The sequence below is a fragment of the Emydura macquarii genome, unplaced genomic scaffold, assembly GCF_026122565.2.
Source record: "Emydura macquarii macquarii isolate MOO-44397 ecotype Brisbane River unplaced genomic scaffold, CSIRO-AGI_Emac_v2 contig_1043, whole genome shotgun sequence".
NCBI lineage: Eukaryota > Metazoa > Chordata > Testudines > Chelidae > Emydura > Emydura macquarii.
The window spans coordinates 16178378-16198718 of record NW_027131180.1 but is presented as its reverse complement, the minus strand read 5'-3'; the positions used below and the strand labels follow the sequence as shown (position 1 = coordinate 16198718).

At 44.1% G+C, this 20341-nt stretch overlaps 1 long non-coding RNA gene across 2 annotated transcripts in view; it reads right to left on the bottom strand.

Moving 5' to 3' along the window:
- Positions 1 to 499: 499 nt before the first annotated feature.
- Positions 500 to 20341, bottom strand: part of LOC137151098 (uncharacterized) — a 41802-nt gene continuing 21960 nt past the window's right edge. Inside the window, exons 2-4 of one of the 2 annotated variants that reach the window (XR_010919173.1) lie at positions 12089 to 12269; positions 11163 to 11282; positions 500 to 700 (exon numbers count right to left, since the gene is read on the bottom strand). This is a non-coding gene — a long non-coding RNA (uncharacterized lncRNA). Of the gene's footprint in view, positions 701 to 5724; positions 5937 to 11162; positions 11283 to 12088; positions 12270 to 20341 lie in introns of those variants that run through there. The other variant, XR_010919174.1, reaches the window with a different exon arrangement.

Sequence of the window (20341 nt, the reverse complement as noted above, 5' to 3'; positions counted from 1 at the left end):
TGTAGCTATACAGCAGCTCCGCCATTGCTCCGTGGCCTTGGAGTAAGATTTCCCCACCCCTGCTACTCCAGGTGTCCTGCAGAACCTTTCTGTTCCATGACTATTGGTACCAGGCCAGGATTCGGCAAATGGCAAGTATTCCTTCAGTTCCCTCGGTAGAACTGCTATTTGCAAATGGTCCTGGTTTAAGTCTTGACTGAATAAGCCATGCATACAATGAGTCAGTCTGGCCGTAATAAAATGGGAATGAGAATAACTGAGACTCTTCAAAGTGTCTGGCCATAGGTGAGCTTGTCTGCTTTGTGTCAAAACATCAGCAACAACTCTGTGGTCATTTAAAACATACGACAAACACCTTTTGAGATATTATACTTATGTTACTTTGAGTGACAGCTCTTTGTGTTCTGTGTGTGTGCAGCACCTAGCACAATGAGATCTTGATCTATGACTAGGGCTGCTAGATGCAAATAATAAATAATCAGTTATTATGGTACACTTTTAACATAACATTTAATATATACATTTTCTTAAAACTGTATTTTTTATAATAAATACAGTTTCTCAAAGGTAAGGGGCACAGACTGAGGTAAGTCTTCAACAACACTTATGGTTCATGCCTGCTGTCTGATGTCTGTTCCTGTCAGCCTTGATTTTGCCAACATCAGCTGAAGATTCTTTTACGTTTCAGTGAAAAGCTAATCTGTGAAAAAGGAGGGAAGAGGAGAGAAAAGAAACCAGGGTCTAGTGACAGAAACGCCACGTCAATGAGAATGCAGACACTGGTTTCTTAACAGTTATCATAAGAAGAAAATGAAAGTCAATACTGAGCAGGGGAAAGTCAAATGTTGTGCAGTCTCCAGTGTAATTATTAATCAATAATGAAACCCTTCACCATTAATATTTCACCAAATAAAGTAGCTGTTACTTCTGTCGGATGCCTTATTCTCCACTCTGTCTGGGTCTGAGTTACAGATGTTTATAACATTATATGTGCATTTTGAAGGAGAGAGGAGGGGGAGAGAAATCCATTATTAATTCTGTTGAATAAGCTACCATGAGTTATGTCAAAGGAACAATTTAAACTATGAAATAAGGATATTATTCAAGAGAATGATAACTATGGAAATAAAATGAGCCAAGAGCAAAATAAAAACCTTGCTTGCCTAGATCAAGCAAATACAGAAGTTCAAGAATGAACGGAAGTGCTACAGTGACAGAGAAAGTCATGGCCAAATAGTATGAACAAAAACATTTTTATTTTTCACTAATGAATGACTTTGAGCCAATGCTGCCTCATCAATATGGATTATTTGTTAAGAGCTGGCAGTGTGCTAAGCTTTATACAATGCATGAATAAAGACAAGGTTCTTCTCCCAGTGATTTTATGATTTGCTGGCTCCTGGGCCTCATCCTCTGCTTTATCTGTGGGCCAAAAGGATCAGGAAAGCAAAAGCATTCCAAACTGAAGGGTGTCACATTGATGTCCCACTCAAGTCTATGTGTCGCTACTTGTGATTAAGAATTAACTCACATGAGTAAGGTTTACTCTATTTAGGACTTCACAGACTCCTACGGCATAGTTTTCAAGCCAGCATTACATTTCTAGCTGGTTGTGTTTATATGCCATGTTTAAAGAGAAATCTGTGATGAATGATGCTAGGGAAGTTAAAGTATTTTTGATTTGGTGTCATCTAACCCCACTCAGAGCTGCACCTGTGGTGAATGATAGGTATTCATTTTCCAAGAGTTCAATTTGTTCTTGAAAAAGACTTACTGTATTTGCCGAGGGTCTCCATCTGATTGGCAAAAGATGAGGAGCAATTATGGAAGTGATTGTAGTGAAGACTGTAGCACAAAAGAAAGTGACTCCCTTTCATTATATTTTTACTGCTCGGCTTGTAGTATGCTTGAATATTGACTGGTTTTATTAATCACTTCTTTGGATGATTTCCTTGTCACACTTGCTGAGTTCACTTGTCACAATACAGGTGTTTTCATTGTACTCATAGCACAGCAGATCAAATGAAGTATCTTGCCCTTGCTTCATATACAACCAGCAACCTTAATCGTTAGTGAGGAGAAGGGGAGCAGACGAAAAGCTTACATGCACACTCTACATAGGTGGAGGTGACTTGCATATGATAAAATTGCAGAGCCATGTGATAAATACATTTATCAAGCATCTCTGACAATTTCATCTGCACCCGGCTCACTAATTCCTCTCTCCAGGGATTTATTCTAATTTTTGAGATACCCGAATCAGTGTTGGGCCAGAGATAACTTGTCTAGACACAAAAAGTCCTGGTGCGATAGATACCTTGTAGCCTTGATAGAAACGGGAAAGTTACACAATTAGGAAGGGGTGACCCAGCTCCCCAGTTCCCAGCAATAGTTCTGGAAGGGCTCATGAGAGCAGCCTTTAAAAGGATGTGTGTAGGCTGGTGGCACGGTTCAGCCGGGGGCGTCGTGACCCTTCCTCGGGCCCAGGCTCCGAGAAAGGCCACAGCGCCTTTGTCTGAGGGAAAAAAAGCTCTTGGCTTGTGAGTCTTTTAGCCCCAGCCCCAAGTGGGGCAGACTTTTCTAGCAGTCGGTAGCCCCCTGGCCCTCATGTAGGGCAGGGCTCATGTGGCACCCACGACCCCTGGCCTTCCAACAGGTGGGGCAGGCGAGGAGTCTATTGCCCTCAGGCAGGGTGGGGCAGCAAAGTAGTCTTTAGCCCCCAGCTCTCAAGCAGGGCTGGTAAGCATATGCAATCTATAGCCCCCGGCCCTCAAACAGGGCGGGGCTGGAAAGCAGTCTGTTGCCCTTGTCCCTCAAGCAGGCAGGCAAGGTACCCAGTTTAAAGACCCCGGCCCTCAAATAGGCGGGGCAGGCGAAGCAGTCTATAGCCCCCGGCCTTCCAACAGGTGGGGCAAGCAACGTAGTCTGTAGCCACCGGCCTTCCAATAGGTGGGGTGAGTAAAGTAGTTTACAGCCCCCAGCCCTCAAGCCGGGCAGGGCTGGTGCCTGAGTCAATAGCCCCTGGCCTTATAGTCAGGCGGGGCTTGCAAAGCTCAGGGTCCTCTGGCCAGCAGTGCAGAGGACACCAAGCACTCCCAGGGTGGTTAGGGAAGGGGGACACAGGCCCACCCGACTCCACTGCATCCCAGCCCAGGGCCCTATCAGTGACAAAACGTTTTGCCACTGAGTCAGCGGGGCTCCAGCCGCAACATGCTGACTGACTCAGTCACACTCAGCCACTCTCTAGTCGGCTGTCCCTGGGCTACTCCTCCCACCCAATCCCCAGGTACCTTCATCCATTCGTCTCTCTCCAGGTCGCTGGGGTAGTCAGCGAGCGAGCGTCCAGCGAGTCCCTCACCGTCGACCGGTGGCAGGTCTGGAAACTCCTCGGGGCCATCAGCAGAGGGTAGCTCCTCCAGGTCACAGGGACCCAAGGGTTTCTCCAATACACCAGGTTCAGTCCGCTCCTGTGGGTCCCCTACATCAGGCAGCTCCTCCAGCTCAGGGGGTTTCTCCCATCCAGCAGGCCCGGGTAGCTGCTCCCAGTTACTAGGGTCTGGTGGCCCTACCCCGTCACTAGAGTCCAACAGCCCTCTCCAGTCACTCGGGCCCATCAATCCAGGCAGGCTTTGGAGGCTCTGGTCAGCGGGGCAGTTGCTCCAAACAGCAGCAGGGCCTGGGTCGGGCCTATACCGCAGCCTCTGGGAAGACATGTCTGCCTCCAACAGCAGCTTCCCCCTGACTGAGCTGCTGGGCCTGCCTTTTATAGTCCCCTCTCTGGCTCCGGCTCCACCCTCTGCTTCTGGGTGGCTTGGCCTGCAGGGCCTGGTGCTGTCCAGTAGGGACGTTGCGACCCTTCCTCGGGCCCAGGCTCCAAGGAAGGCCACAGCACCTTGTTACAAGGTGACGTTGTTATGTATAGAAAGGGTAATTTGGGACCCTTTTGGAGGTGGTGTATATTTGTTAGTGGTAATTTCTCTCTCTCTTTCTCTCCAAGCTTTGCACAGTTGGACTCATGGAACTGGTAACTACGGTCTTAGAGCTACACTAAGTTTTGGATAGGTGCATTACTCACAAGTGATTAACTCATAATCAGTTATACAGCTCATCCCAAACAAGTGCTTGTCAACCCTTTATGCTATATTGCATGTTCTCTATATGCCACATGTGATGCAGAAAAACTATTTGTAGGAAAGTTAATTTAAAAAAAAAAAGGGACTATTTTTTCAGATTGAACTGATTGTAAAGCCAGGTGTCTTAGTTACCACGAATACCAAATGTTCCAGGCTTAGAAGTAGCTATAAAATGTTGTATAAACTACCTACATTAAACATGTTATATCAAAAAATACAACAGCTTTAATTCTGATGACTTAGGACCTCCCAAGGCTAGACATTAGTGCTGGTTCCCATTGAGAAGCTGGGAATTTCCCCTTTCAAAGGGTACAAGATATTGGACTTTGAAGTCATAGGATGAAATCTTGGCCCCACTGAAATCAATGACAAAATTCCCATTGAGTTTAGTGAGTCCAGGATTACACCCATGACATTTATTTGTCACATGGCTCTGCAATTTATAAGATGGCTGTCACCCTCAAATGGCTATCAGCCCCACATGTGATTTTAAGAATATATATACATAAACACACACACATATATGTACACACTCATCCTGTTAAACTATTTACTTTAGTGCCTGTTTTATTGCAAAAGAGGCCACAGCTACATATTAGTCTTCCATTATTTTCAAGCTCCCAGCTAGCCTTTTCAGGGGAGTGATGTCACTTGCTTGTCACTAGAAATAATGATCATACAATTCATTTTGGCTAATATTTCAGACTTAAGAAAGTAGAAAATATTAATTGATAGAAAATGTTTCCTGTCCCACAGGCCAGATGAATAGAAGGATAGAAGCTTGCTATTGCAGGCCAGAAACTAAACAACATACTAGCTTTCTTTACCAACCAAAATGTGCAGGAAACTTGCTTCTTCTATTTATTTTCCTTTAGCTGTGACTGTCTAAAGCAAAATGTATTTGTAAAAAGTGCAGTTTGTGAGAAGCGATAAGAAAGCAGGACAGCCCGGCAGCAGCAGCACACGTACCACACAAAGCAGATTGTTCCCCCACCAGCCACAAGTTTCTAGTGTTTATGGGTTTGTACATCTGTAACTTCTGCACTGCACTCAGAGACAAGGGAATGGTTTTCTCACATAAGTATGTCATTAGGCACAATTATTACTCTTTGGGAAGCTGATAATTAGCATCTTTGTATGGGGCATTTGAGGAGCATACAGACCTCAGACAATTGAATACAGCTAGGAATAATGATTCATTGATACCAACAGCTGAGTGCCATTCACACGTCTGTCATTGCAAATGACACAGTACCGGGACTGCTGACATTGTGGCAAAGAAGTTTCAAACTACTATTTTACAAATGCATTTTTTGCTCTCCTAAGCTTATCCAGATACAAGCAATAATGACTCTTTCTCTGCAGACAAAGCTGTCTTCCCCTCCATATGGGAACAAATGTTTTCCTAAGTGCCCCACCTAAATAACTAGGGCTGGATAGTAGGGAAGTTTGTGGGGGAGAAACCAGAGAGGAGTCCTTCCTTTCCCCTTCCACTCCAGGCTTCAGAGTGGCAGCTTTTGCACTCTGGTTTGCTATTTATGTTGCAGTTTGAGGCATAAGGTAGAAAAGAGATTGCTCACTCAATCCCAGGAATATTTCTTTTGAATGTATGTTCTTCTGTTAATAGTGTCATCATATAAATAAGGATAGAACCAACACAGTGCTTCATATGTGAATCACTATTGAGCCCACCAGTGACATGAGTCATGGACATGCTGACTTATTCAGGGTGATTGAACCTCCTGGGATCCTTGTGATTAAGCAACCACTGGCACTCATGAGATGCTGTGACTTCTCAGACACCTAAAGATAGAAGGCCTTGGTGAGACTGATGGAGGTTGTGGGTAATTCCATATACAGCACCAGCCCACAGTTTTATAGTAGAAAAGAATTATTTTAAAGAGATACTCTGAGACCAAATCTGGTCCCAATGTAGATTTAAAAAAAACCCAAAAAACTATTTTTAAAACCAGGCCCAATATACATGTTCCCATAATTATTTATTCTTATTTCTATTGGGCACAGTTTGTAAAACACAAACATTCCCCTGTAATATTTAAAATCCACATAGTCCACATCCAAATGCTCAGGTGATGTGAAAAATATAAAAATCTGAATGGACACGTATAAGGGCTCTCCCAGAAATTTTTCATGTGGTACGCACTACTGAAGCATTCTCATTTTAACTTAGCATGGCACTGCTCTGGTTTGACCCTGCAGCCCCTCTGTTGTGATGGAGGAGTCACTGGGCCAATTTTCAGTGACTGGCCTTGCGACCTGGCATGCTAGATTGCAATGTCATTCCATTTGGGGACCCTCGCAAATGGGGCCGCAGGGCAAACTGCCCCATTTGCCACCTTTACCTCTTGTCAGCCCTGTCACTATGCATGAAATGAATACGGATGCAGGCGCCATTGGCCAGGTAGATAGATAGCACCTATATGCGAGAACCAGGAAGTGAAAACTGACTATAAGCAAAAAGGAAACTGACAAATCTTAGGTTGTAAACTCTTCTGTGCAGGGACTGCTTCTTTGTTATATATTGATACAGTGCCTAGCACAAGGGGGCCCTAGCCTCTAGCTGTTATCATAATATAAATAAATAAAATATGTTCTATTTTCATTGTTCAAGATGAAAGTGGCAAATAAATAAAAGCAGGCCACACAAATAGTGAAAAGTACATGCTATTTACAAATTTTTTAGTTTTAAGACTTCACTGTGGTATTTATAATATAGATAAGGAGATGTGTTTTTTTTAAAATATGGTCCTCATTTACACCAGTTTTACTCCGGTGACACTCCATTGATTTCAGTGGCTGACACCAGTGTAAGAAAGAGGAGAATCAGGCCTCACATGATTATTAACTTGACAGTGTCCCACTAAAAATGCACTGAGACTTGTGCACACTGAAAAAATGAGAATCGTGATGGCAGTATTTAAAAGTAGCAAAGCAGTATTTCATTACTCATTTAAACTTGCTGAGTGCTAGACCTCCACATTTCTGCCTATAAGGTCTTCTTCAAGCACTGGGTCTTGTTCATGCAGTAAAAAATGTCTTTAAAATATGCTATGAACTACAGACAGGCATGTTCTCTCGTTAATTGCTGTCTGCCAAATTAATTTTAAGGAGCTTTCTGGGCCCAGTATAGTTAATACTCACCTTCTTTGTTTCCTTGGAAATGGAGGCCAGATTGTCAAATGGTGTAAATGTGCATATGAAGCTATATGGATTTATGGAGCTATATGGACAGAGCTGAGGATCTGGCCCATAGGATGTTGTTAACAGTAACTGGATGTATTTCCTCCATATTGCTTGCATTCTATGCAAGGGGTGGGAAGGAAGGAGAGACATGAATTAGTGAGTTAGTCATCTCCCCACAGGGAGTTCCAGGGGGCTGATTTCTCAGCAGAAGAATTGATTTATTGTAAAGAAGAATCTGAATGTGGCTTCCCTGAAAACCATAATCCTTTCCTTCCAGCTCCCCTGCCAGAGGCGTGGAAGGCTTATGCAGTGGCAATTATTAACAACATAGTCAGTCATTCTCTTGTGTAGCACTTTCCATGCATGGTGCTGGGCAACTCACACATCTCAAAAAATCTGGAGTAAATCCATTGACTGGCGTGAGATCAGAATTTGACCCGAGCTAATTAAGCCTAGATCAGTATGATTGTCCCTATTTTACAGAAGGGGGAACAGAAGCAGAAAAAGTTACAGCAGAAATGTTCAAAACTGTCCAAGAACTTGAGGTGGCCAATTTGAGGCATCCACGGTCCTGATTTTCAGACACATTCAAAACACCAGCTAAAATTAATGGGAACTGTAGGAGCTTGGCCCTGCTGAAAATGTCTTCAGGTGGGCTCCTGAAATGAACGCACACAGAATTAGTTGATGCTTTTGAAAATACTTGCTTAAGTGACTTGCTCAATGTCACAACAAGTCTGTCGGTGGCAAAACCAATAACAGAATTTAGGAGACCTGACTCGCAGCCCCCTGCTCTAACTGCTGGAAGAGACCTGTCCCTATGACTCTGATAAACTTCTACACCCCACCCATTTATTGGATTCAGAAGCATTGCATGCATATTTCAGCACTGTTGCAGAAAGTGGAGCCCTTTAGAAAATGGTAAATAATTGACACTTTTCTCCGCTGGCAACCAGGCCCCCCACAAGCAGCTGGGTTTTGTGCTTTGTGTCTCCATAGAGGCTCTAATTTAGAATTTACAGTAACAGATGCACAAAGGGCTGCGGCCTTCTCCCTGCTTCTTGAATGCCTATTCCCTGCTGTCCTGCATGGTGATTAATGAGCAGTGAGTGACATTGCTTCCCCAGCAACGGGTCTTCTCTTGGCCTCATGCGGAGGGAGAGCAGAACCTTTTGTTCACATTCCTGTGTTTTAGTTTTTGTTTAGACTGGAAGGCTGCAGGAGGGGGAATCTCCAGCACTGTGATTTAGCTACATGACTCCCATTAATGTAAATGACAGTTGCACAGCAAAATCCATGCATATCTTGTTGAAGATTTCCCCCCTTGGTGTTATTTCACAGAAATTCTTCCCTCTTGCTGCAGTCATTACATGGAGTGAAAATTGAAAGCTTTTGCACAAATTGAACGAGCAGCTCCTTCACCAAATTGAGATTTGCATAAAGAGAGTGTTATTTAGGGATGGGCAATGGGGGATGTTTGAACTGAAAGGAGATACTCCAGCCTCTTCTTTTTTCTCCTACCCATTGCAATATCCCAAGACAGATAACATCGCCTGATACACTGCAGAATTCTTTGCTATAAAAGGATTAGAAAACAAGCTTGAGAGAAGGGATTTTGATCTTATTTGCAAAATATAATTTGTCTAAAAGAGATCAAAATTATATATAATTTCTTTTGATAATCCAAGTTCCACTTCTGGAGGAGTGCAAGGAGTGGATCGCTCCAAAGCTGTCCTGTTCTGTACATTCCCTCTGAAGCTCTGGTACTGGCCACTGTCAGAAGACAGGATACTGGGCTAGATGGACTATTGGTCTGACCCAGTATAGCTGTTCTTATGTTATTAATCGGTGCTGGGCTTTTCCCCATGCAAGACAAAACTCATTTTTGATATCAGAAGTGTTTGTGGCTTGATTACCTGTAGGAACATCTCCTGCATTTGTAGCCTCTGCCATGTAGCAGCGCAGCACAAACGATGCAATTCTGTAAGGAGTTTATATTGCAACCTCTTTGAAGGGCAATAATGCCACAGCAACTTTCTTTCTAAGGAAGTGCCTGAAAGAGGAATTCTCTGTCCCTCTGATATAGATTAACAGATTTTAAGGATAAAAGGGCTGCTTGGACCATCTAATCTGACCTCCTGTATAACAGGCCATAGAACTTCTCCCAGTAATTTTTATAACAAGCTCATAACTTGTGTTTGAACAATAACCAAATTTTTAGGAACACATTCAGTCTTGATTTAAAGACTGTAAGTAATGGAGAATCCAACAACATGTTGCTGGGTAAGTTGTCCAAAGGTTGATTACCTTCACCGTTAAAAATGTGCACCTTATTTCAAGTTAATATGTCTAGCTTCAGTTTCCAGTCATTCAATGTCATTATGTCTTTTTCTGCTAGATTACAGCGCTATCTACAATCAGAAATCTCATCTTTATGTAGGTACTTGTAGACTATAATCAAGTTAACTCAGTCTTCCTTTGGACAAACTAAATAGCTTGAGCATCTTAAGTATGTTACTATAAGGCAAGTTTCCAGACCTCATACCATTCCTGTTTTTTTCTGAACCCTTTCCAATTTTTAACTTCCTTTTCAAAGTCCAGACACCTCCCTACATCTGCTTGAATTTCACTGCTTATGCATCAAAGATTGAGTTTGTCCCCTTTGCTAAAGCATTGCACTGGAAACTCATGTTCAGTTGGTTATCTGCCATTAGTTAGTGTGACCTACATTCTTTTTTCCTAAATATATCACTTTGTATTTGACTGTTAAAGTATATGTTGTTCAAATGAGCCCACTGTACCAAATGATCCAGGTTGGTCTGTATAAACTGTCTTGTTTCCATTGTTATTCACCACTCCACCAATTTTTGTGTCATCAGTAATTTTGACCAACAATTATTTTATTTTTTCATCCAGATCCATGGGTGGTGGGTGTAAGAGACTTGGGGAGGCTAAGCCTCCCCAAACAGCTGCCACCAGGCTCCACCCCTGGCCCTGCTTGGCCCCCCACTCCTGAGGCCCCTCCCCCACCCCCTTTCCCAAAAGGCATGAGCAGCAGGCGGGGAGGCCAAGTGGGAGGGAACCAAGTGGGAGTGAGCCCTGGGACTGAGTGTGGGTAGAGCATGGGTGGGGCCTTGGAGGGAGGCTTAGCAGGGGCAGAGCCACTGTCCAGGCACTGGTGCCCCCCTCCCCAAAGACAGGAGTCATGTGCCGCCCATGTCCAGATCATTGATAAAGACATCGAATAGCACTGGGCTGATAAATTAGAAGTGAGAAGTTAATCCAGCCCCGGCCATGGTGGCCCATCTGGAACCTCCCTGTGACCCACTGGTGGGCCAGGACCCACTGCCTGCATTTTTTCTTTGTTTCTGACTCACCATTAAATATATGCACCCTCTTCCACAGCAGTGAAACCCTAATTGCAGCCTTGTGTGGAGGGGAAGAAGAGGGCTGGAGAGTGAGCCCACCCCACACTCGCACCACAGCAGCAGCTCCCGTCCCAAAAACGGAACTGAGGTGCTTTTGAGCATCTTACTGTTCAACTCTGCCTCAGAATCCTCATCTCTAAAATGGGAATAATGCTACCTAGTTCACAGGGAGGCTGGAAAGCACTGTCTAATTATCATCGTTACATAGAAGGGCCTGTCACATTGGTGCTGGAAATAAGGGTGCTGCCTCACCCCCTGGCTTGAAGTGGGTTCCATCATATACAGGGTTTAGAGTTTGATTCAATGGCTCTCAGCACCCCCTGCTATACAAATTATTCCAGCACCCCTGCCTGTCATTAATATTAATAATCAGCTGCCGAAAGTCCATATAATTTACCTTTTCCCCAGCACGCTGTATACATTCACAAGATTGCCTGTTTCTTGCCATCTTCTAGCTTCTCAGCTTGTCCAGTTGCTACTTTAGGAGCTCTGCAGAAGAGAGACTGTGTGTGGCCAGCTACGGAGGTAAAGAAAGGGGAGGAAGTAGCATGAGGGGTTCAGGGGCCTAAGACACTATCTTCAGAAGAGAAGTCAATTCTTATTTGCTAAGTAGCTCTGCATAACAAATGCCTTCCCCTGCTGTGCAGCTCCTAACTCATGCCGGACTCAGAGAAGAGCTCTGCTCTGATATGGATTAGGAGTCTCAGATGACAGCTGCTTCCCTCTTCTCCCCCAAAGGAGTGCTTGATGCAGCTCTTTCTATCTCTCATGCTCCTAATTTAGGGGACATATTAACTACCAATTTCATCATCATCTGACATTGCAGCATAGTGCCACGGCATCCAGGACAGCTTTGCTGCATAAATCAGCGAGCTAGATGCATAATGTAGGTCTCATAATATTATTTATTTGCAATCAGGTAGCACCCACAAGGTGCTCGGCACTGTCCCCAGCACAGAAGGACACTGTCCCTGTCCTGAAGAGCAGCAGTGGTAGAGCTTCTGGCTGCAGAATACAAAGGGCTTTGTGCAGAATTATGAGCTTCACAGTGAAATAACAAGAAAACGAGAGCAAGCGAGAGAGAAGGACAAGAGTGCTAGAAAGAAGGAGGGGGAAGAGAAAGAGAAAGAAGAGAAGAGAACAGGAATGATGCTGACCAAAATCCTTCCCAGTCCCTTCTTTTCCAAATCCACGCAAACCCAGGGTGGCTTTGTGCCTGCCTCTGAAACTGGGATCGATTCACTCATTACTGATTATTCAGAGGAGATTACTCCGGGCAGGCAGGCTAACAATGCACAGCCACTCCCCCCCGCCTTTCCTCACCATCAGTGATGAGCTGACATTTGCCAGGCTGCTCCTGGCGTCACGGTAAGAGCTCGTTAAGGGGAGCACTGACGCAGGGAGAATAAAAGCTGCAATCTTCTGCTTGTAACGCACTCCTGATGCAGCACTGCCTTTGGGGTTTGGATCCCTCCCCTCCAGTGTCCTCTATCTTCTCTTTACGCTGTTAAAAAAAAATACGAAGCAGGCACCCTGGGCTGGACTTGTTCAGTGTAAGATGCTGAAAAGCCCAGGCCAATGGGCTGGCTGATGAACGAGTTATCCCTCCTTCGCTGCCCCATCCAATACCATGGCCACCATTCTTTAGAGTCTAGGGTCAATCTTGTAAGTGCATTAAGTGCTGTCTAAAAGATAGGTTGACTCAAGTAGCAGCTAAGTCACTGTACTCTCTCTGGACAGCTCCAATCAAATGTGTAGCCAGCCTCTGGACAAGGGGATTGAAGATGAAAAATCCAGGCCTGGCTAATGTGTTTGTGACTGAAAACATGGCTTGACCTCTGTTTCCAAGAGGCATAGGGCTGCTGTGAAGTAGGTAAGGTGGTTGAACAGAAACGTATGATTAACGTTTTGATCTGAATAGGAAGAGCAGATAGTGATTGAGTGAAGAAGTTCCAGAAAGTCATGGCCAGAGGGTGGGGAGTGGAGGCACAAAGGATAAAGGACCATTGTAAGGGACATGCTTTCCAAGCAGCTCAATCAAATACATTAATCAAATTAAACAAATACCTAAGTGCACTGAAGTGCGAGCAGTGCCTGGTGCTGAGAGTGGGAGTCTAAGCCTGAAGTTAAGCCTTTTAATTATTAATAAAAATAACAATACCTGGCCTTTCTAAACCACTGCCAGTTTTGGAACCTAACCTCTGTGACCTTTAAGGCTCTGAGGCTAGGGACACTTACATGTGACTGGATTTACTGACACGAGTAGTCTATTTGACTTCAGTGGGACTCCCTGTGTGAGTAAAGTTACGCTTGTGTGCGTCTGCAACCTTGGGGCTTTCACAACCCGGGAATTTGGACTCTGACTCCAAGTTCATATAAACGCTGAACCATCTTTAGGGTGGTATCAGTGATGGCCTTGGTCACGCCAGAGCACAGGAGGGAATCCCACGTGGAACTCCCGGCAGGAATGGGGTCTTTGCCAAGTAAAGGAAAGCCCAGGGATGGAAGAGGCTGTAACAATCCAATCTATCATTATTGCTTTGTTTACAAATGGAATTACATGCCTTCGGCCCCCACACAGGTGTTGCAAGTTAATTCACAAGCACCATATATCAGACCTTCAGAGCACTAGCAATATCATTTATTATTACTGTGGTAGACCTTTGTGAGTGTTATTCCTAGCACTTCATTTTGGGGGCAGAGGTGACAATGGATCTTCCTGGCCTCTGACAGTGCAGTAAAGCTGCATTCTCACCCTTCCCAAGCCCTCATTGCCTCATCTCATGGACACTGTTACATGTCCAATTAAGAAAGACTGGCTAACCTTATCTACACTAGCATTTTTGAGGACGTCTCCCACTGGTTCAGCCCCACCATTACCAGTGGTTCAGCTCCACCAGTGACAGCAATGATGGGAGTGCTAGTGCAAGTGGGCTGCCAGTGTTTTAACTGTGGTGCCAGCTAGCCCTGCTCTGAGAAGGTCTAGGAGACATGGTGCCTATGCCCTCTGTACACTAGCAATGCTCTGGAGATGTGCCAGTGATAGTGCAATGGTGGGAGAATTCCTCTAAAATTCTAGCAGTGATTCAGTTTATGGGATTCCCTTCCATGCGTGTCACTGCTGATCCTTCATCAGCAATGGGATTTGCTGCAGAATGACATGGAACGCTCTCTTCTTCCCGAGCTCACTTCCTCTTTCCACAGCCCTTCTGTGAGGTCCCCACTGGTCTAAGAAGGCTAAGAGTAAAAGGCCAGGTCCAAGAAATGAACTGTAGGCTGCTGTATGAAAACAATTCAAATCACTTTACATTTCCCTGGTTCATCATGGGAAAGTAGTGACCCTTTCCCCCGATAAATGTCAAATCCTCTTAAATCCCCTTTTGCACTGAAACAGAGGAACAGTCTTCTGATAAAGTGGCTGCTTCCCCCCTCTCAACCTGTGTGTGGCAGGGACAGGTTATTGTAATGTTCAGATTTTATTCTGAGCCATCATTGTTCCGAAAGGGAGGATACAGGGTTCTGATTTTCTGTCATCTCTCAAAAGATAATTTTGCTTAATTTTAATATTATTGGGGCTGCCAGGTTGCTTTGCAAGTATTATGAATAGAGCCTTTTGCAGCCTGGTGTCCTTGGGGTGTATTTAAGAGAGAGATTCTCATAGGACTAGTATTTTATAAACAATCTACGGGTTAGAGTTTGTCTGCTGTATTACTTTAAATTCATCCCTCTACTCATAAGGCAAAAATAAGCTCCTCTAAAGTGACCAAGGTACAGGAATTTGCCTGTATCTTTTCAATGAAGGTCATTAGTTTCTTTTCAACTGTTAACAGATACAGTACTGTATGTACCTAGATTCCCAGGCAACCAATCTTTCATTGCCTGCAGATTAGGAATTATATTAGGTAGGGAGAACAAGTGCCTAAAACATTCATAAAACCTGCCAGTACTATATGCCTGTACTTGAGTCTGCCTTCTTATTAGAGTGAATCAGAGAAGCGAAATGATTTCCAGGGCCTGTAGATCTTAAAGTGGTGGCTTTATCTCCTCAGGAAGTGCCCTCCACCACAAAAGGGGGAGGAGGGGAAGAATGGGAAATGATGAGTGTAGCATCTAGTCTAACACTCTAACGTTTAGGGGGCCTTTTTCTAAAGACCATCGAAGTCAATGGAAGTCGTTCTTTGACGTCAATGCCAGCCCCTATGAGGCTTTTTTTTTTCTAAATAAAGATGCAGATAACTACAGTACAGTCCTGTTTACTTGTAAGAGCCTGTTACGTGGGTAAGCAGCTGCACACAACACAATCCCATTTTCTGAACTGCGCTGCTCAAGATGCCCTAAGAAGCGGACATGAGCCACATGGGACAGTATTTGATACCTTTTTTTCTTTTTTCAGCGTGTAAGTGTCAAAGCCTCATTGAGGGACATATAAATAGTGCAGTGACATGTGGCAGCCTCCTTCACCTTGGAGCCCAAAGCACTGAGACTCGGAGTTAGGGGGACCAGATGTCTTGATTTCGTAGGGACAGTCCCAATATTCAGGGCTTTGTCTTATATAGGCGCCTATTAGCCCCCACCCCCATTCCAATTTTTCACACTTGCTATCTGCTCACCCTACTGGGAGTAGTGATAATAAAGTAAGATCTGTCTTTTCTGGGTAGATTACAAGCATTTTGGGGGGCAGGGTCCATTTCTTCCTAAATGTATGTACAGCACCTAGTGCTTATGCGGCTATGATCTGGGTTGGGACCATAGGTGCTGCCATAATACAACAGACAAATAAATATATAATAAGTAATATTGCTACATTCCTTTTTTACATAGGAAGAAGGTGGAAGGTGTGAGAGCAACTGGAACCTCAGTGGGGAGGGACTGAGCATTTGGAGCATCTGCGTAAGGGATGAGAGAGCTGAAGAAAAAGATACTCCTCTAGATAACTTTTAAACTCCCTCTACAAATGTGAGCTGGCTCTGCTACCGGGAAATCCTTCACTTATATCTGAAGATTAGGAGCAGTGCTAATTTTCCTTTATAAACAGAACTAGCCTATCTTCTGGTGCCCCAAACAAAACAAGATCACCCTGGTCCCATAGGAGATGGATGGAAGATTTTGCAGCCAGTTCCTTCTGCTTTTGTGCTCGTCTTGTAACTGTAAGACCAGCCTTACTTATACTAACATAGCAATAGAACAGTGCACATACTCCAGACCAAAAAATGAGAGAAAAGAACAGTCAGATTATGAAGTGAAGCGCTCCAAAGTCAGGAAATGCCTACGGTAAGGCTGTCTGTCCAACCTCATTCATGGTCATGTAATCTCCCTGTGGAAACTACTGCAAGGGCTTCCATGGACAAGTAACATTGGAAAAGTATATGATGTATTTTTAGCTGCCTTTTAAAGTAACTTAGCACCTGGAAAAAAAGGAGGAGCCAGTACTATGTGATCAGACAGCTGTCTGCAGACTACAGTTTGGGAATCATAGAATATTAGGGTTGGAAGGGACATCAGGAGTCATCTAGTATAACCCCGTGCTCAAAGCAGAACCAACCCCAACTAAATCATCCCAGCCAGGGCTTTGTCAAGCCGCCCCTTAAAATCTTCTAAGGATGGAGATTCCATCACTTCCCTAGGCAACCCATTCCAGTGCTTCACCACCCTCTTAGAGAAAAAGTTTTTCCTAATATCCAAACTAGACTTCCCCCACTGCAACTTGAGACCATTGCTCCTTGTTCTGTCACCTGCCACCACTGAGAACAGCCTAGCTCCATGTTCCCTGGAACCCTTCCTCAGGTAGCTGAAGGATGCTATCAAATCCCCCCTCACTCTCCTCTTATGCAGACTAAACAAGCCTAATTCCCTCAGCCTCTCCTCATAAGGCATGTGTTTCAGCACCCTAACCATTTTCTTTGCCCTCCGCTGGACTCTCTCCAATTTGTCCACATCCTTCCTGTAATGGGAGACCCAAAACTGGACACAGTACTCCAAACATGGCCACACCAATGCTGAATAGAGGGGAATAATCACTTCCCTTGATCTGCTGGCAGTGCTCCTACTAATGCAGCCCAATATGCATTTAGCCTTCTTGGCAATAAGGGCACACTGCTGACTCATATCCAGCTCCTTGTCCACTGTAACCCGCAGGTCCTTGCGTAACTCCCATCGACTGCTGCCACATTTCCAGGGAAGTGTATACCAGGGCACAGTCAGTGCAGGACCAATTCAAACTTTCAGTTTTGTCTGAAACCATAAAGCCTTGTGTAGCTTTTGACATCAATGCAGCTAAATATATTGGGTTTTAGAAAATCTGAGGTCAGACACAGCTCTGAAATGTTGACTTGTGCAATGGAAGAGGTCACGCTGCCTTCACCCCCAACTAGAAGTCACGGAGTTTCTCCTCTAGAGACTACATTATCAGCTTGTGTTTGTCCTTTGGGCCGTACCATTTAGATCATTGCTTCAGGTGTCCTTGGAACAAGGTGGTGGTGGGAACTTGAGGAAAGAAAACATATCAAGAAACCATAGCAATGACTACATCTCACCCTTGCAGCTGCCAATGCCATGGGTAAACTGTGTCAGAGGCACAGGAGGAGCTTTTCTTAGGCAAACAAGATGACCATGAGGGGGCACATGCCACCAGGTGTTACTGCTGTATCAGTGCTTGTGCAGGGAAGTGATGGGAGCTGCCTATCCTGACTCTATGCATCCAGTGGAAGCATTTTGATACATGAGAATGAAGGATGCTTCCTCAGGAGAAAGAGAACCTCTTCACGATTTGGGGTGACAAAGATACCCACAGAAAGCAGCTCCCTTAATTTGGGCCACTGAGACCCACACCTTTAGACAAATCTTCCATTACCAAGACCATCTTCCTCTTTGATACCATCTCCTTCCCCCAATACACTCCCCTTTCTTAGTAGCTCATTTCTCCCTACCCAAGCTCACGGGCCAGAGATGGCCCAGTCGAGGATCCTGGGCATGCTAAAAGCATCCTGGCTGTCTGGTAAATGGCCTGTATTTTTGCCTGGCCTGGCTTGAGAGATCAATGACCATCAGAAAGTATGCTCTCTCATGAACCACCAGCCATAATACAGGACTAATTCTATGCACCACAGAATTTTAGAGGATTGTTGTTCGTTACACCTTCTAAAAACCCACCTATTAGCTGCTTTCCCTGATACAAACCCACCTTCCCTTTCCCTGGCTGAGTAAATTACACCAGTCTAAACTAATTTACACTGAATTACTAATGATGAACAAAGCTGGTCCAAAAATGGGACAATTTTGTATCTCCCCCATTAGGTGTGTGTGTGTGTCAATATTCAAAATTTTGATGAAAAAGGCAGTCAACATTTTGGATTTTTATAGTTTTCCATCAGTTCTAATGATGAAAAACTTACACAAGCATTTAAATCTCCTCTGAATTTGGCCCACATTGAAAAAAAAAATAGCATTCAGGTACTTTTCTGTCATTGTTGCATTTGTCCTTTACCTGTATGTTTAACAAACCATGTGACTGCAGGGGCAGACTTTTGGTTGCAGTTCAGCTCCTTTGTGTTGCTGGAGTGGCACAAAGCAGCTGGAAATCAGACAGATCTGACCAACTCAGGGGAGCTCTGTGCTCTGCCTATGCTCATCAGACATATGGTCCCTAAAGGCTTGTAGGTAGCTGGCATTTGAAAGAGCAGTTCTTATGCTGCTCTAATCTATGCGGGGGATCAGGACCGCACAGTTCTACCCTGATATTCAAGGGAGCCTTTCAATGCAGGGATTCTTCTATCCTTATAGGGCTTCTCTCTCCCTTTTCTTGTGTTGCTCTGGAAACAATGGACTCTGGATTTTACTCAGTGTGTTGAGTGGATCTCTCAGAGGCCTGAAATCCTCTTCCTTACCTCAAACATAGACCCTGATTCATGAAGAAAGACTTGCCCCCATGCTTAACGTTACACACTGTGAGTAATCCTGCTGCTTTCAGTGGGACTGCTGGCAGGCAGGTGGAGCCAGGCAGGTGGACAGACCTGTGCTAGTTCCACTTGAGCTAGCACACTACAAATAGCAAAGGGGCATTTCAAGATAGCTGTCCAAGTACAAACTTGCCCAATCCTGTGGGTACATACTTGGGTGGCTCGCCCAAGCCGCTGCCCAGACCACCAGAGCCACTCTGCTATTTTTAATGTGCTAGCTCAAAACAGAACTAGCACACGTCCATCTACTCAGGCTGGAAAACATGCGAGTCCCAGATGCAATGTAGACATATCCACAATGTGTAAGGTTAAGCATGTAAGTCTTGGCAGGTTTGGAGCTGTATTTTTCTCCTGAAGGTGTTTTTAGTACGACTACTGCTGGGTTTTTGTTCATTACCCTCCCTTCTTCCTTTTGTTCTAAGTTGGTTCCTCTCTGCCTTTTTGTTCTTACTGCTATTTAAAGTTTTATAAAGCCCAGCTTATTTATCATCAGTATAATGTTCTTACATTTTGGAATGTTTTCATAATGTTTTTTTTGTATAATACTTGAAGCCTGTTAGCACAGCAGAGGTGGTTTTAAAAGCAAAAAGAGTTTTTAAAACTCTAAATAAGGAAAAAATGTTTCCCTTTTCCTCTTTGTAGCCCAAGTACTTTTCGTGCTAGTGTGTGCTTGTGCATCAGAGTGTAAAGAGAATGGGGGTAAGGGGGTGAGGAGGGGAAGAGAGAGAGAGAGAGAGAGAAAAAGATGGCAACATTGCAGAGAAATGACTTTAAAGATGTAACCTGCTGTTCCGTTCTCAGCTGGCCCTTCCTATGTTGTTTAGTAGCTAATTAAAGCCAATTACTAATCCATTATTAGCTTGCATGAAGCAGATCAAGAGAAAGAATTGCTTTTTCAATCAGTGAGCTGGATCCCTCTCTACAACATCATGACTGTCATGTGTACTTTTGAAAACCAGCCACATCACATGCATACACTGATTCAGAGAGTGACAAAGGGATGGGGTGGCTGACCAAAACAAGTTAGCTTAATGATATGATAAAGATAATAAAATTCCTCTATCTGATGCCTAATCATGAGCTAATCTTTCCTCCCACAGGCTGCTGCCAGCTACCTTTAGAATATGACCAGGCTTCTATGAAACATCGAGTCTGTGCATTTTTGCGTGTGTGTGTGTGTGCATTCATATACAGCATATGGGCCAACCTCGTCTCTCAAGTCCAATACAGTAACTCTGTGGGAGAGTTTAACTGTATATATTCATCTTAACAACATGGACTTTCATGATCTTAGTTACACATTAGGATAAAGACTAAAGATCTATTTGCTTTCACTGAGAAGACAAATGTACAAAAATACTTCAGCCAATATTCATTTGAAAATAGCACAAACATCACCAGTAATAATTAGCAGTGATTGAAGAGGCAGCCATTGTTTGTGCCTGGGATCATTTCTTATTGCAAGTTCTTCGGTATGTAAAGGAAAATCAAATTCTGTAGAGAGTCTGCTTAGAGGACAAAGGTGCAAAAGTTGATTCTTTCATCCTACAATTGACACAGCTTCTGTGTTTTACCCCTTTATAATGCCCATTGCGTCCGTTAGACAGCGGGCAGAGTAAAT